Genomic DNA, 16,405 nt, shown 5'->3' on the forward strand with positions numbered 1-16,405 from the left:
GAGGGCAGTGTCACTGGCCCTCATATGTGGGATCCGAACCGGGGCCCTCTGGCGTCCCAAGCCAGTTCTTAACCATCGTGCCACTCAGCTGGCCCCTTCCAGGTTAAGCTGTTGTTCAGCATCTTAGCTGCAGAGGGCAGTGTCACTGGCCCTCATATGTGGGATCCGAACTGGGGCCCTCTGGTGTCCCAAGCCAGTTCTTAACCATCGCGCCCCTCGGTAGGCCCTCAGCATCATTTTTTGAAATTCACATAGTGACAAGAACATGACTGTTCATAGAAGCTATAAAAATACTATTGAAAGCATAACATGGAAAACTAAATGAAAAAAGAAATTTCTCGGGCCGGCTGAGTGGCTCAGCTGGTTAAGAACTCGCTCAAGAGTGCAGGCTCTGAGCAACAGCAGTTCGAGTCCCACCCGAGCTGAGCTGCTGCTGAGCTGCCAACAGGTGGTGGCAGGATGGCTCAGCTAAAAAAAAAAAAAAAAAAAAAAGGTTCTCAAAATTAGCTTCCCTATTTGGAATTTGTTTGGAGATTTTCTTTGCAAATATGAAGCATAGAAAGTTTTAAATTATTTGATTATCTCAATTGCTTGCACTCTGAGTAAACTGGAGTTTTATATATTTTTCTTTTCTTTTTTTTAAAGATTTTATTGGGGAATTTGGGGAGGGGAACAGATGAGTTGCTGTCCTTTTGTTCTTCAGTCTAATTTTGGAGGATGTCGCTTCACTGACCCATGTTGGTGTTGTGATCATTGTGCTCTTCCCAGCTGAGGCAGATAGGTCACCAGCCATTGGATGGTCGCTCACAGCGGCTCACGGGCAGCTCACGGCATCTCACGCCAGTTGCTGACTGTTCATGCTGGCTACCAGTCACTCACGGTAGCTTAGGGCAGCCCAATGCAGTCCCACTGCAGCCTATGCTGTCACCGGTGACTCATGGCAGCCCAGCTCCAGGTTGAGCTGTTGTTCACCATCTTAGCTGTAGAGGGTGCAGCATCACTGGTCCATGTGGGATCTGAACCGGTGGCCCTGATGCTCAGAGCTCGCGCTCCCAAGCCAACTCTTAACCAACGAGCCACTCGGTCAGCCCTTATATATTTTTCAATCAACAGGCAATTAAGAGAAAGAGAATACATTCATAATGACTAAGAATTTGCATTTGGGAAAGATAAAAAACCATTTATAAGTGGATTGTTCATTTCATTTTTTTAGGTTCTCAATATTAAAATCCAGTGACCAGATATTTAAATTGATGCATTCTAAAAATTAAAAATTTTAATTAAAAGTACATTTTGTATTTTTCAGAGTTAAAGATAAATTTGGATATTTCACTAAGATATATTATTTATTTTAAATGTCATAACTTATATGGAATAAAGTGTCACAGAAAGGTGTTGAATGAATGTAATAATAATACTTAATATTTATAATTTTAATGATTATTTGTTATATTTACTAATGTTTATTAAGCACTTATTATGTGCCTTGTATAGTTCTAGAATTTTATCTGATTATCTCATTTTAGTTATCATAACCCTGTGACATATCCCAATTTTACAGATAAAGACATTGAGTCTCAGAATATGAATTAATTTATACATGTCAGGAAGCTAGTATATGACAGAAACATTACTTCTGACTTCCCCATCTGTGAATTTGCATGTCTTTATTTGTATTTGTGTGTGTGTGTGTGTGTGTGTGTGTGTGTGTCTGTCTGTCTGTCTGTCTGTCTTAATGTACAGGTAAAAACTGTATTATTTTCACTTGTACTAAAAGAGGAAACCAGGAAAATTTCCCCTTTTCTAGTATATAGTGTAAAATTTATATAATATTAAGGATTTCCAAAAACATATGGTGTATATAGTCACATTGTATATCTCATGAGCGCATTTATGTTTTTATAGTTCTTTTGCCTCCTAAAAGGAATACTGTTATCTGATATTTTGATAGAAGTGTGCTTTCCTCTAGCATTATAAAAGTATGAAAAATATTTGAAAATCCAAACTATTTTTGCGTAGCTAAGAAATCAAGTTTAGACATGTTGTAAAACATACTAAATATAACTCACAAGTAGCAGTTTTAAATATTTGTATTTTTAAAAAACTCTTAATAAACTTTGTTTTTTAGAACATTTTTAGGTTCACAGCAAAACTGAGTGGAAAGTACAAAATGTCCCCATATATCCTTGCCCCTGATATGCAGAGGCTCCTCTGCTATCAACATCTTACTTCTAAGTGATGGATTTGTTATAATCAATGAATCAACATTGGCACATCATTATCACCCAAAGTCCGTAGTTTACATCAGGATTCACTATGGTGGTGTACATTCTATGGGTCTGGACAAATGTATGATGACATGTATTCACCATTATAGTATCATACAGAGTAGTTTCCCTGCCCTAAAAATTCACTTCTGTCTCCCCCATAACCCCTAACAACCACTGATATTTTTACTGCCTCCATAGTTTTGCCCTTTCCAGCATGTCATATAGTATGTAGCCTTTATAAATTAACTTTTTTTCACTTAGTAATATGCATTCAAGTTTCCCCATGTCTTTTCATGACTAAACAGCTCATATCTTTTTAGTGATGAATAATATCCCATTCTCTGGATGTACTACAGTTTATCTATTCACTTACTGAAGGACATATTTGTTGCTTCCAAGTTTTGGCAATTATGAATGAAGCTGCTACTAATAGGAGATCTGCCAATTATGTTCACGAACTCACCCTAGAAAAAATGCTACATACCTCATTGCTGAATATCACTACGGTCACCTTTGAAATACTCCCCTTGGGAAACTAAGTACCAACAGCAGAGCCTATAGCCTACCCTTCAAAGCAATTTTGTAACTCTTTTTCTGGAATGGCCATCAGAGCTGTCGTTGTATTACCCTTGATGTCCTGAATGTCATCAAAATGTCTTCCTTTCAATATTTCCTTTATCTTTGGATAAAGAAAGAAGTCATTGGGGGGCCGACATAGTGGCCTGTTGGTTAAGAGCTGGCTTGGGACGCTGGCTCTGAGCAGCAGGGCCCCGCATGAGGGCCAGTGACACTGCTCTCTACAGCTAAAATGGTGAACAACAGCTCGACCTGGAGCTGGGCTGCCGTGAGTTGCCAGCGATGGTGTAGGCTGCAGTGAAGCTGCAATGGGCTGCCATAAGCAACCGTGTGTGGCCGGCAGCCAATGTGAGCTGCCAAGAGCCGCTGTGAGCAGCCATCCAGAAGCCAGCGACTGATCTGCCTCACCCGGGAAGAGCACAATGATGGTGCCAACTTGGGCCAGTGAAGCAACGTCCTCCACAACTAGACTGAAGAACAAAAGGACAGCAACTTGTCTGTTCCCCTTCCCCCGATTCCCCAATAAAATCTTTAAAAAAAAAAAAAAAAGAAGTCATTGGGGTCCAAATCAGGTGAGTAGGGAGGGTGTTCCAATACAGTTATTTGTTTACTGACTAAAAACTCACAGTGCTGTGTGAGCTGGTGCATTGTCTTGATGCAAGAGCCATGAATTGTTGGCGAAAAGCTCAGATAGTTTTCATCTAACTTTTTCACACAGCCTTTTCAGTACTTTCAAATAGAAACTTGGTTAACTGTTTGTCCAGTTGGTACAAATACGTAATGAATAATCCCTTAAAGTCAAAAAAAGGTTAGGAGCATCGTTTTGACTCTTGATTTGGACTGGCAGAGATTTTTTTGATTGTGGAGAATTGGCTGACTTCCATTGGGCAGTTTGACGCTTTGTTTCAGGGTTGTTTTGGTACACCCATGTTTCATTGCCAGCGATAACATGGCCCAAAACATCGTCTTGCCTCTCCAGAAGGTCTTGGCAAACTTCAACTCTCCTTTGCTTTTGTTCATTGGTGAGCTCTTTTGGATAATTTTGCACTTAACTTTCTTATGCCAGCATTTTCAGTTCAGATTTTCCTGTTTCTCTATCAATGTTTATTTGGTCTGCTATGCTTCTCATAGTCAACTGACGATTTTGATGCACAGTTCGCTGAATTTTTGTGATGTTTTCGTCAGTTCTGCTCACTACAGGCTGCCCTGAACTCTCTTCATCAGTGAGAGTTTCTCTCCCCTCAGAAAAACGTTTAATCCATTTGTATACTGCAATTTTCTTCATGACATTATCCCCATGCTCTTGGACTAACATGTCCCTGATTTCACTTCCACTCTTGCCAAGTTTAACAAGAAATTGAATGTTTGTTCATTGCTCTTAATTCAAGTTCAGACATTCTCATGACAACGGCACACAAAAACACGCAGCAACAATAATGAACACCACTCAGTAAGACACTGCCACACATTGACACAAACACAGCTATGAGACACTGATATACCAAGGTTATGAAATCTTACTGAACTGTTTGTATAGTGTTGCCAATGTAAGCGCACGGTGGTAAGTTTGCGAACTTGTCAGACCGTGTACATTTAGAAGCACATCAGGCAGTGAGACATTATTCTGGGTGGACCTGACCAAATCAGAGGAACCTTTAAAGGAAGATGAAGCATTAGAGACCATGCTTCCACTAGTCTGTTGCCTATGGGTGCTTTCTGGGTCCTGAAAGTGGTCCCGGACCAACTGCTAGCAAGAAAACAGAGATCTCTGTCTAACCACTGCAAAAAAGTGAATTCTCCAACTTGAGAAGGACTCCAAGCCTGAGATGAGAATCATAGCCCCAGCCAACAATCTCACCTCATTTCAGCATGGTGAGGCCCTGATGAGAGGAACCAGATAACCTATCCTGGATTCCTGACCCACAGGAACTGTGAGATAAATTTAGTGTTGTTTTAAACTGCTAACTTTGTGGTAGTTTGTTACACAGTGATAGAAAATTAATAACAGTTCTTGCTTTTGAGCTGTGTCAGGTGGGACTAGAGCAGCTTTGAGTCTAGGGCTAATTTTGTCCCACTACTGGGGCAAAACATTTCTACCCAATACTCTGAATTATAAGATTTTCCAACCTGCTAGGGGAACAGGAACCATATCCACCAATGGATTACCTCTAAGGATTATTCCTTTTAATCCTTTTGGTTATTCTCTCCCCAGCCTCAGGTAGTTTCTTCACAAGAGTACGTAATCAGTGTTTAGCTGGAGGCTTCAGGGGGACTCTTCTCAGACCTGGAGTTCTTTCTCTTTGTAGTTCCAGTACTTCTTCTTGTAAGAAATAAGTACCCTGGCCTCCTGAGACTCCCAGCTCCATCTCCTCAACTCAGGGAAACCAGTGGGTCCTGCCTAGGTTCCTTCTCCCTGAACCATGGATGGCCTGGAAATTATCTCTAGATAAGCTGGACAATCATAGGGCTCATCTTACTTATTCCTCATCTTACACCATCACTGTCCTTTGTTACTTGTGTGCCATATCTTGAAACCATCATTTCATATATTTTGTCTGGTTTTTCAGGTGGTTCAGGTAAGAGGATAAATCCAGTTCCTGTTATTCCAGGTTGGCTGGAAACAGAACTCCAGTGCCACACTGTGTACTTTTAAATCTTCTTGTTTTTGCTTATCGTGTTCTCTCTTCTAAGTTATCTACTTGGTGAACTTGTTATGTCCCAAGGACAAATCAAATGTTACCTCCTCTGTACAGCCTAATCCCAATCTCCAGCAAGAAATAACCATTCCTTTCTTTGTGCTCCCATGAGCCTTATTTTATCATATTTCTACTGTAAGATGCATCACATTATATTCTAATTGCTTGAAAAGGTGTCTGACTTTCCTTTTGGGATGGGAAAGGAAATGGTTTTCATTCATTGGAAGTTACATAAATCCCAAGAAATCAGACTCATTGTAGGATTGTGGCTGCAGTGGTGAAAAGATATGTTTTGTACTGTTAAGGAATTCCTAGCCAAGGGAGGGGGGCATCCTTTTAGGCCAACAAGCAACCACAATGCCATAAGGGGGCAGTATGTGCAAAATGCTGTGCGTTGTCTGTGGGAGAAAACATCACAAAACAGGAGTCTGCCCAAGCATTACAGGAGCATACACCTCTGTCTGAACTTGAGGACTAAGTAATCTACAAGTAAAATGTTAGGTAAAAGAAATTCTATGCTGAGTATTAGTGGGTCAAAATCCAGGGAGATATAAAGAATATGGTGTTTGGGAAAGGGTGAATAGTTTTAGCATGGCTAATGCTGTTTTCTTTATTTAATTGCATTTGTAAATATTCAGAAAAAAGTAAACCACAGCTAATCTATCCTTCAGTATTTGCTGAGTGCCTCTTCTATGCCATACTCTGCTAGATTTGTGGGCTGTAATGATGAGCAAAAAGATGTCCAGTCCCTGCTCCTGTGTAGCTAATGGCCAACATCAATTGTTGTATTGCCTACTACAGAACATACCTGTTGAATAAAATAGCAGCTGATGATCTTATCAAGGCAGGCCAAGTAGTTCTTATGATGCAAATACATTAAGTAGAAATTCCAGGTGGAATTTTTTCACCACATCTTAGTCTACTTCTCATCACTAGTGACCTAAGCATCTGCCCTACACTCAGGGAACACAAACTAATGCTCATATTAGCTTCATAAGCACACAGGGATGAAGGATAGAAGAAAGGAAGAAAAGAAGAAGGAAGGGAAGTCTGCAATAAAAACATTTTTTTCTACCTCTTTTTTTTTTTGGTATTATCCATGCTATTCTTTTCCTTCGTCCATTAAATTTAGCTTTGTTAAACAGTAATATTGAATAAACTATGTTTCACATCACTGACTTTCTCTTCTATTTATAGAGACCTGTATTTGTAGCAAGTGGGTTTCTAGTGGGAAGTTACTTGCAATTTTGATAAGCAACATGGCTTAGTTGATCTATAACAAATGTAGAAGAATAAAGGGCTGGGGGCTTGTTAGGGATGGGGGAATCTGTTGGACTCTGTTACTAAACAAGTACTGTTTTCTGAGCATTATATATGTGTTTCAAATAGATATCAAGAGGAGTTTGTAGGTCATTTTTAAAAGTAGGAGAGGGAGAAAAAAATTTGATACTAATTTTCTGCCCTGATCTCACTGAGATGTTTTTGGTTTTGGTTTTTTTTTTTTTGGTCTAGTGTATTCTTCCTCAAAAGGGCAGAATCCAGGCCCAATGCCGTGTGAGAGAAGGGGTTAGTCTGTTCTATAAACTGTTAGAGAGATTTAAAAAATAGGCAATCTAATTGACTCATACATGGCTCACGGCCATTCAAATGCTTACAAAATTTTTTCTTGCGCAGTAGTAGTGACCACAGAGAAGCAGAAGTAAAATGGAAGTGAGATGAACTCTTAGGAAATGTTTAACAAGACTTTTAAAACTTCTGTTAAACCTTATGTTTAACCTTGTATAGAAATGTCCTTTGAAAAATTAAATGCATTTCAATGAGCATACTGAAAGTCAAAATTCACATATTTTGCCAACAGAATAATACCTCATTGGTGTTAAAAAAAATACATTGTCTTTCAGAACCAAGTGCTAAAGAAAAACAATTTTTTATCAAGAAGAGCTGTGGCTACATTGTTGCTTGGGGGTTTGTAATCAGCTTTAAACATGTTACTAAAATAGAAGTTGATGTAACTACTATTTGCTGCTTACATTTAATTAAAGGAATTGCTTAAAATAAAATATATTTGGGTGTTTATTTAAGCCATCAACAACATACACATGTAGTACTTTCTGTATATTTACTTTTAATGCAAATTTTCTTCTGCTATCTTCTTCAAGACTATCCTTATATTGATTGACTTTATCTGTGATTATTTCTTAGTTTCTCCTTATGCTTTGCTGAACTTGCCTCAGGCCATCACTTGACATCATTTGTTTTTTCATTGTCAATCATACTCAAAAAATAAAAAACGCTTTCATCGGTTTGTGCTTTTCTTTTACTAATTAATGAATGTAATCAGCTGAAATATAGTACAACTGATTTATAGTTTTTATCTCTAAATTAGTTGGTTGGCCACCAACTTGGAGGTAAGAAACTATTTCCTTCTGTGTAATACTTCATTCTAAAAGCCTAAGTTGTCATAACAACAATAATAGTTACTCAACATGTTCTTTGTTATAAACAATCATCTCCCCAGTTACCAAAGACGTTTTTCAGGCATCCACTTGAAATTTTTTTAACTAATTTTATTTTGTTTTATTACTGTCCTTTTTAGTTTTTTAAATACTAATTCACTGGAACTTTATGATACTATTATTGTGAGTCAAAACGAAAAACTGAATTTCCTTTAGAGACTACACTAAGAGCTGACATTCATTATTAAAGTGATTTTGTTTTTTTACTTCTGGTAATTTAGTTATGAAAAACTTTTCAACATTTTGTGTATGTGTGTATATGACTTAGCACACTATGATACCAACTAATAAAAAGGGTTAAATCATTCTAAAGGAATAAAAGTCTTATTTAAGATACAACACTCCAATAAACATTTTACTTCAAAAAAAGTATTAAGTATTTAATTCCTCTTTTATCCAATCATTACAATTATGTATAATTTTACTACATATATGACTATATTATATATGTACTATAATGATATATATTTATATATATCATATATGTAGCAAAAAATATATATATTATATAAATTATGTAGTATATAAATATATAAATTATGTAGTAAAAATGTAGTAAATTTATATATATATATAATGTAGTAAATTTATATATATATATAAAATGTAGTAAATTTATATGTATATATATATATATATATATATATATATATAAATTTACTACATTTTATATATATATAAAGTTTCTGCCCTGGCCTCAGAAAATTTGCCCTGTAGGCTATGCTATAGCTAGTTTTAATTATGTGATATTTTGAACAATTTCCAGAACAAAAATCTTAACCATTCTTGTAGAATTTAGGGATTACAAGTAAACTATGTGGAAAAAGGAAAGCTACAACCTTCAAATCACTACCAGAATATGTCCTGTTCTCTTTCTCCCAGTCTTCATAGCTTAAAACATAGAAGAGGTCAAATAAAGTTTTGGGGAAACACTGCACTTCTTAATCCAAAGAAGACAAGGGAGCAGAGCCATAGGTCATGGCGTTAGCGACTGCCATCAACCACCACATTTTTAATCTTTCCTTTAGGAGAGCCAACAATTAAAGAAAGAAACCCATATCTAGCCCATTCAGATGAAGAGTAAATGTAAATTAATTTAACTCCTACGTTGCTGTTGTTTTGGCTTCTAAAACACTGGCTGCTTGGCAGAATGATTTGGCTTCTCCTCCATATCCAAGTTTACGTAAATGGGCCTGGCTTTACTCTGGAACAGAAAGACTGTCACTTCAGTTTTATGGGTAAGCCCTTTACCTGTGTTGATAGAACTCCGTGGGGCAGGCCAGACAAATAAATGTGCTTGTTGCTAGGACACCAGGCTGTTTCCAGGACAGCAGGCCATTGCTATTTGCTATTCTCCTGACTACAAGCACTACACCTGTTCCTTAAGAAATAAGCTAGTTTTCCTTCATTATAAAGCAAACACTTAGTAGGAAATAACATAACTGCATGGCTGTAACTTTTCTGTAGCTTTCTAGGAGGAATATAATACACCAAATACAGTTCGATTTATGAAGGGAATTCACATATTCATACAACACCTAAGTCTTCATATGGAATAACATGTTTACGTGATTGTTTGAGTCATTGTTATATTTATAGCCCACCATGTGCCACAGAGGAAGTGAGGCAACAATGCATATTCTTCTGAGGCCTTTCCAAGATTTGTCCTACATGTGCTCATGGAGTGACTATGTTTTTGTGAGTTTTTCAAAGACTACACGTGATGGCTTCCTATGAAACTCACCTTTTTTACCCTCTTATTAGCATCTAGTTGTCACCAAAATTGCCATTACTGCCGTCTATGACTGCTAACTAGGGCCAGGACTAGTGTGCCTAGGTACAAAACTGAAGGAGGCCCTCACTTTCAGGGTCACACAAGTACCCTGCTGCCAACATTTACCCCAAAGTGGTAAATACTTGAGTCAAGTGTGCAAGAATTGTGTCAAGAGTAAGTCTCCTATTACTGATGAAATCACTAATTCCAAGGGTTCTTAATCTCTGAACTCAGTTTTAACTGCCTCCTTCATTGTCTTCCCAATACCCTAAGACTAAAACTTAAGTCTGCACGAACTGGGCTGGAACACAATTTAATTCACTGAAACTGCCTTATTCAGAACTATCCTTTTCCCCTAACACTGACTGTCCAAGCAGGATCCTTGGTTCTCCATGTAAACAAACTTCTATGGCCCGGACATTGTTCCTTGAAACATGCTTACATATTCACCTTGGATTTTAGGTGAATAAGGTTCTGTTTTAAGGTGAAACTTCAACAGCGCATTATTTCCACTTTTTGGAAAGCATCACCACTTGATACAGTACCTACCTAATGTAGCAGTAAAAGCTATTCTCTTTGAAACCCCCTACCCACTCCACTAATAAGCTGGGTTGACATTTGTCTTTTATCTGCCAACATCAACATTTCCTTCAAGAGAAAAGACACAATTCAATGTGCAGATCTTCTGCCTTCAATTCCAGCACTTCACAACTACACTGTACAGATTACAATAGCCATAACTCTACCAGCAGCACCTCAAAGCCATTCAAAATGCCCAAAGACAATCTACTTACCTCCAGCATCAAAGAGCACACAGTCTTTTCAGCAAAAGGATCAAGGGACAAACCATGCATTCAGGTTTCTGTAGTCAGTTTAGTGAAAATTCCTAACCTAGTAAAGGCAGTTGATGCCAATGTCAAAATAAACTCTACAGCCACTGCTGCAGTCACCATCTGCTTCACCTTGTCTTAGGCTGTCTCCACCCCACCCTTAATTAAGCCGGTCTTGATGTCCAATCAGTGCCACCTTCTCCAGAGAAGATCTTAAATGACAAAGGAATTTTGTCCTTCACAATAGACAACAAACACCAAAATGTCACCCAAAACAACAATAAGCCGTATGGGAGACTCTCAGAGAGAGAATTTGACTCAAATAAACATTGTGGAGTATTGGATCCCGAGACAAAGAAACTTTGCACAAGATCCCTCACCTGCAAGACACATTAGCTAAGCTGTTGGAGGGCTGTCACCAGCTGGACAAAGCAACTTGACCTCCTTCTGGTGGAACACAAAGCCAAGCCCCGGGAAAAAGAAATTAAAGATAAAGAGCATCTCCAGACTTCAGCAAGGAAAGGAAGGACGTACTACCAAACCAATCCAGGCTGGTGCACAATTTTCTGTCACCATCTTCATGGAGCTCTGGGACAAACCTAAAGTTGCATCTCCTGCAAGATCCAGGCTACCTCACTCTGTGCTTCCTAGACCATCATCTGAAAATAGCACAAGCAGCAGCACATCTTCAAATCACAGTGGCTACACTCTGAAACTCCCTCTGCCCACAGTTGAAGGTGACCACGCCAGGCGAATGTTGAGTGATGAAGGGGAGATGAACAAAATCAAAATACCTCAGAAGTTAGACTGTCATTTCTTCACCCACCACCCCAGACTGCTTGTGTTTTTTGTTGTTTTTTTAAGATTTTTATTGGAGAATTGGGGGATGGGAACAGCGCTGGGGAATTGAGGGAAGGGGAACAGACAAGTTGCTGTCCTTTTGTTCTTCAGTCTAGTTGTGGAGGACGTTGCTGCACTGGACCAAGTTGGCACCATCATTGAGCTCTTCCCGGGTGAGGCAGATCAGTCGCCAGCTTCTGAATGGGCTCTCACAGCGGCTGCTGGCCGCTCACGCTGGCTGCTGGCTACATACGGTAGCCCATGGCAACCCACTGTATCAGGGGCTGCAGCCCACGCCATCGCCGGTGACTCAAGGCAACCCAGCTTCAGGTTGAGCTGTTGTTCAGCCATCTTAGCTGTGGAGGGCAGTGTCACTGGCCCTCATATGTGGGATCCGAACCAGGGCCCTCTGGCGTCCCAAGCCAGCTCTTAACCAATGTGCCACTCGGCTGGCCCCAGACTGCTTGTGTTTTAATCATTCAGGAGTCGCCTCATGGGACAAGGGTACTGTGTGACGGAAGATGGAATAGTTTTCGATTTGCACAGAACTCCATGGTAGAAGGACACTTGAATCACAGATGTGAAAATACAGAAATCTGACCCACAGAGCATCAGGTCCCTCCTCCCATTTCAGGGCTTGCCTAACCAATCTGCTGTCACTGAGCAAAACTGTGGCTGCCTGGATGTCAACTCTGGAAAGCGTATCATCCCACTGCCCTCTCAACCTTGCTGCCTAAACCCCAGGCCCCTACCTGCCAAACCTGGAGGGCTAGCAGCTGATGGGGGCATGGAAGACACTAGGGAGAAAAGGAATGGCCAAGACTCTTTTTTCATTAATAAACATTTAACTCTGCATCAGGAGATGCCAACACAACATTCTCTTTCAGCCAGGAAGATTCCTCCTGTGGCCGATAGCTCATGCCCTCGCCAGCAGCCCACATCACCATTTCTGTTCCAGCAGCTGTTTTACAGCCTTTCAGCAACCCCAGTGTTGTGTATCTTCCTTCATGCTGCCATCAGCTCTAGACTCACTTCTTACATAATGACATCAGCCGTGCTCTCGAATATAGCTTTTGTGTCATCGTTGGGCCCAAGCACCCTGATGTCACACACCACAGCTTTCTCTCATGTGGTTGTAACCCTCAGCATCATGGACTCAACCTTCAATGACCCATCTGCTATGTTACCGACACTAGCTGTCATCCCTTTCCCATCCCACAAGCCATCCAAGACCAAAACCAGCAAATCCTCAAATATCAAAGACCTGTTTGCCTGTAGCAATGAGTCTCCAAGTAATAAACAAAAGGAACTGCAGTCCTCAACTTCCTCTTCCTCCTCCTCATTCTCCTTGCAGACATCCCCCTGGTCTCTGTTATTGATGCGAGCCAAGCGAGTAGCCCCGCACTGGACGACTTTTAAGTTTTCCTATAGAAATTTTAAGTCTCCTCTTCCCTAGTTTCTTAGCCCCTTAGCTCTGATTACTCTTCTAATCAGTTTCTGAATCCTAGACTAAAGATGGCTCCTAGACTGAATCACAGGATATCTCCCACCCTGGCTTTAGGTAACTACTTAAAAAAGCCTGTGACTTCCCAACATTTCCCAAGCGATTCCAGACCTAACTCTTGAATAATTCCTTCCCAGAGACTAAATAGATTTTAACATTTCCCCAGGCCAGTATACTTGTTGATTGTAAACACTAAAGCCTAATGTTCTTTCCAAACCCATAGCCACCCTATATCACTAGCTTTGAGCTCTGGTCTTTAAGAAATTTATTAATTAAAATCTATTCTTCCTCATTTAGGGGCCTTGGGGATACAGAGGGCACCCGAGAAAGATAGCCAGTCGCAACCAAAGAAGCCAACAGGGTCTTCCAGGCGGATCTTGAGATCGCTTCCTCTCATCTGAGATCTGATAGGGTGAGAGTTCCGTGAATACCCACAATAGGCAGGGACAGCTCTACACCCCTGCCCAGCAGGAAGTAGATACAGAAGAAAAAGGCTTCTGTACCTCAGCTTCCCATAGAGATTTTATGGAGATCACGTCTCTCAAGGGGAAAACAAGGCAGGCAGTTAGAGGCAGGCATTGGGTCTGTATTCCTGCACGTCCCACAGAATGTGACCGCCCAAAAGACCTCCCCTCTCCCCCAAAACTTCCCCTTTTCATTGTAATTATGCACCCCTATGGGGAAACAAATGGGTACAAAATACCTGACTGGATTAAACCAGTCACCCACACCTGTGCAGTAAAGGCCATAATAACCTTCATTTCACCTGGGCCTCATTATATCCTTGTTATAATATCATACGTATGCCCGGAAGTTCATTAATATCATTATGACAGACTGAATTCTGGGAAGGAACATGCGCAGTCTAAAGAGATGAGGTAATAACCTTTTGTCAATCACAGGTGTCAATCAAGTGGTCCCATGCTCAGAGAGGAACAGTCCTTGGTAGAGAAAAAAGGATAAAAACTCCAAGCCCTGGCCAGTCAGGGCCTTTTGAGCTTTTTTTGCTTGGCCCGCTCCAAACTCTTTGGAGTGTACTTTCCCTTCTAATAATGGCCCTTGAACCATTCTCTACTGTTCGGGCCCACTTCTGCTTCTCTGAAATGTATTTTTTCTTCTAATAAACTGTCCTTTTCTGCAACTTTACCCCTCTGGTCTGCATCTCTATTCTTCAGTTCCACGAGACCACAATCCCGGTACACACAATCACAGCCATCAAAAAATCCTGCATCATTGTCAGAGCCCCACAAAAAGAACTGTGTTTTGAATGCCAATTCCTACCAGGTGGGCCCTCCCTGTAACAGTCTGCCTGTGTACAATTCAAACAACGAAGTGAGCTGACTCAGTGCCAAACTGGAGCCCTCAGGACTGACCTCATTACCCAGAGGCCCCATGGACATAGGGAGACACGTGGGCTCGGTGAATGGCAGCAGTGACTCCCGTCCCTTCTCCCTGCCCTCCCTTGCAGGGGACCTCTCTCTGGCCTCACACAATGCCATGTCTTCTCTGCTCCTCACTTTGGACAAATCAGAAGGAAAAAAGCGTAAGAACTCGAGTTCTAGTAGGAAAATCTATAATATCACTAAAATTCCTGGTTTGAATAGCTTTCACAAAAAACACCTGCCCAGCCTTCTTGCATTAGTTCCAAATCTGGTTAACACTGCCCCTTCTCTGCAGGTTGGGGAAAATAACAACCTAGCTTTGTCACAATCCAGTCCTTCAAGCAAGTCCATCCCACGACACAGCAGAGAGGAGCAAAAATATTGGGTCTTTGGAAAACTCGTGATGTATTTTGTCTATGTTTTTCAAAGGTCATTTATTTATATAAAGGACAAAGCTCAATCAATAATATATTGCTTACTTTGTTCAATAACCTTTTGCTATCTTTCAGTGAGCTTCATAATTCCTCGTTCATAAAAGGACCTGTCTTTATTTGCAAAAAACTGAACGAGGTGCTGATTTACAGCCTCATCTGAATTGAACGTTATACTATGCAAGAAGTTTTGAAGAGCACCAGACAAGTGGAAGTCTGATGGCACAAGGTCAAGAGAGTATGGTGGGTGTGGCAGCACATCCCATCCAAGCTCCAATAATTTTTGACGGGTGATCAAACTTGTGTGTGATCTTGCATTGTCATGATGGAACACAACTACTTTATAATTAACACGCTCTGGACATTTCTGGATGATGAATTCATTCGAACTGTCCAATTGACGACAGTACACATTCGAACTGATTGTTTGGTTCCTTGGTAGGAACTCGAAAAACATGACACCTTTAAAATCCCACCACACTGACAGCATCATAACCTTCCTCTGATGAATGTCTGCTTTCAATGTCGTTTGAGGCAAATCATCACGTTGGGACCAAGACCGTTTGCACACCACATTGTTGTCAACAATCCACTTCTCATCACCACTTATCAGTCACTTCAAAAAAGGATCGTTTTCCTCATGTTTAACAAGCATAGTGCAGATGTTTATTCACGCCGTCAAATGAACTTCTTTGAGTTCATGCAGAACCCAAATATCGAGCTTGCTTACATATCCCAGCTTCTTCAGGTGGTTGTGAATGCTTGAATGATGCATGTTCAATGTTTCTGCAATCTCTTGTGTCGTGTAATGTGGGTTTGACTCGATCAATGCCTTTATTTTGTCGACATCAACCTCAGTGGGCCTCTCTGACTGAGGAGCGTCGTTGAGATCAAAATCACCAGCACAGAATTTTGTGGACCCTCATTGGCACTGACATTCTTGTAGAGCGCTGTCACCGTAAACTTTATGCAATTTTTCACAAGCTTGATGCACGTTCTTCTCTTTATGGAAGTAAAAAAATAAAATATGGCAAAATGCACAGTTTGGTCTTCCATCTTCAACTTGTTATAAAATCTCCAAAACTCAACCAAATCGCTCAATTTTTTTTTAGAATGAAGCTAGAACTGTCAGCTGTCAAATGACATAGCAAGATCATAGATGCAAATGATTCTAGTATTTCCAAAAATGAACTAGTGCCATCTGTTGCAAACATGTGTCATGACTTTTCCGAAGACCCAATAGAAGGGACAGGATAAGAACTCTTCCATAACAAGACTACAAAGCCATTTCCAAACTAATGCCTGGCCACCTGCCTCCATACCAGAGGTCATAGAGAGTGGTGGTGGTGGTGGTGGTGGTGGAAGTGGACAGTGTGGGAGTCCATTCTTGGGCCCTGCCTGTGGCTCTGGCCTTTCTTCTTCTTCTTCTTCTTCTTTTTTTTTTTTTAAAGATTTTTTATTGAGGAATTGGAGGGGGGAACAGCGCTGGGGAATCAGGGAAGGGAACAGACAAGTTGCTGTCCTTTTGTTCTTCAGTCTAGTTGTGGAGGATGTCATTTCACTGGCCCATGTTGATATTATGATCA

At 40.4% G+C, this 16,405-nt stretch overlaps 1 pseudogene; it reads left to right on the forward strand.

Moving 5' to 3' along the window:
* Nucleotides 1-10,504: 10,504 nt before the first annotated feature.
* Nucleotides 10,505-16,090, forward strand: LOC109388824 (ataxin-7-like protein 1; annotated as a pseudogene).
* Nucleotides 16,091-16,405: the final 315 nt, after the last annotated feature.

Source organism: Hipposideros armiger, unplaced genomic scaffold, assembly GCF_001890085.2.
Source record: "Hipposideros armiger isolate ML-2016 unplaced genomic scaffold, ASM189008v1 scaffold_209, whole genome shotgun sequence".
Lineage (NCBI taxonomy): Eukaryota > Metazoa > Chordata > Mammalia > Chiroptera > Hipposideridae > Hipposideros > Hipposideros armiger.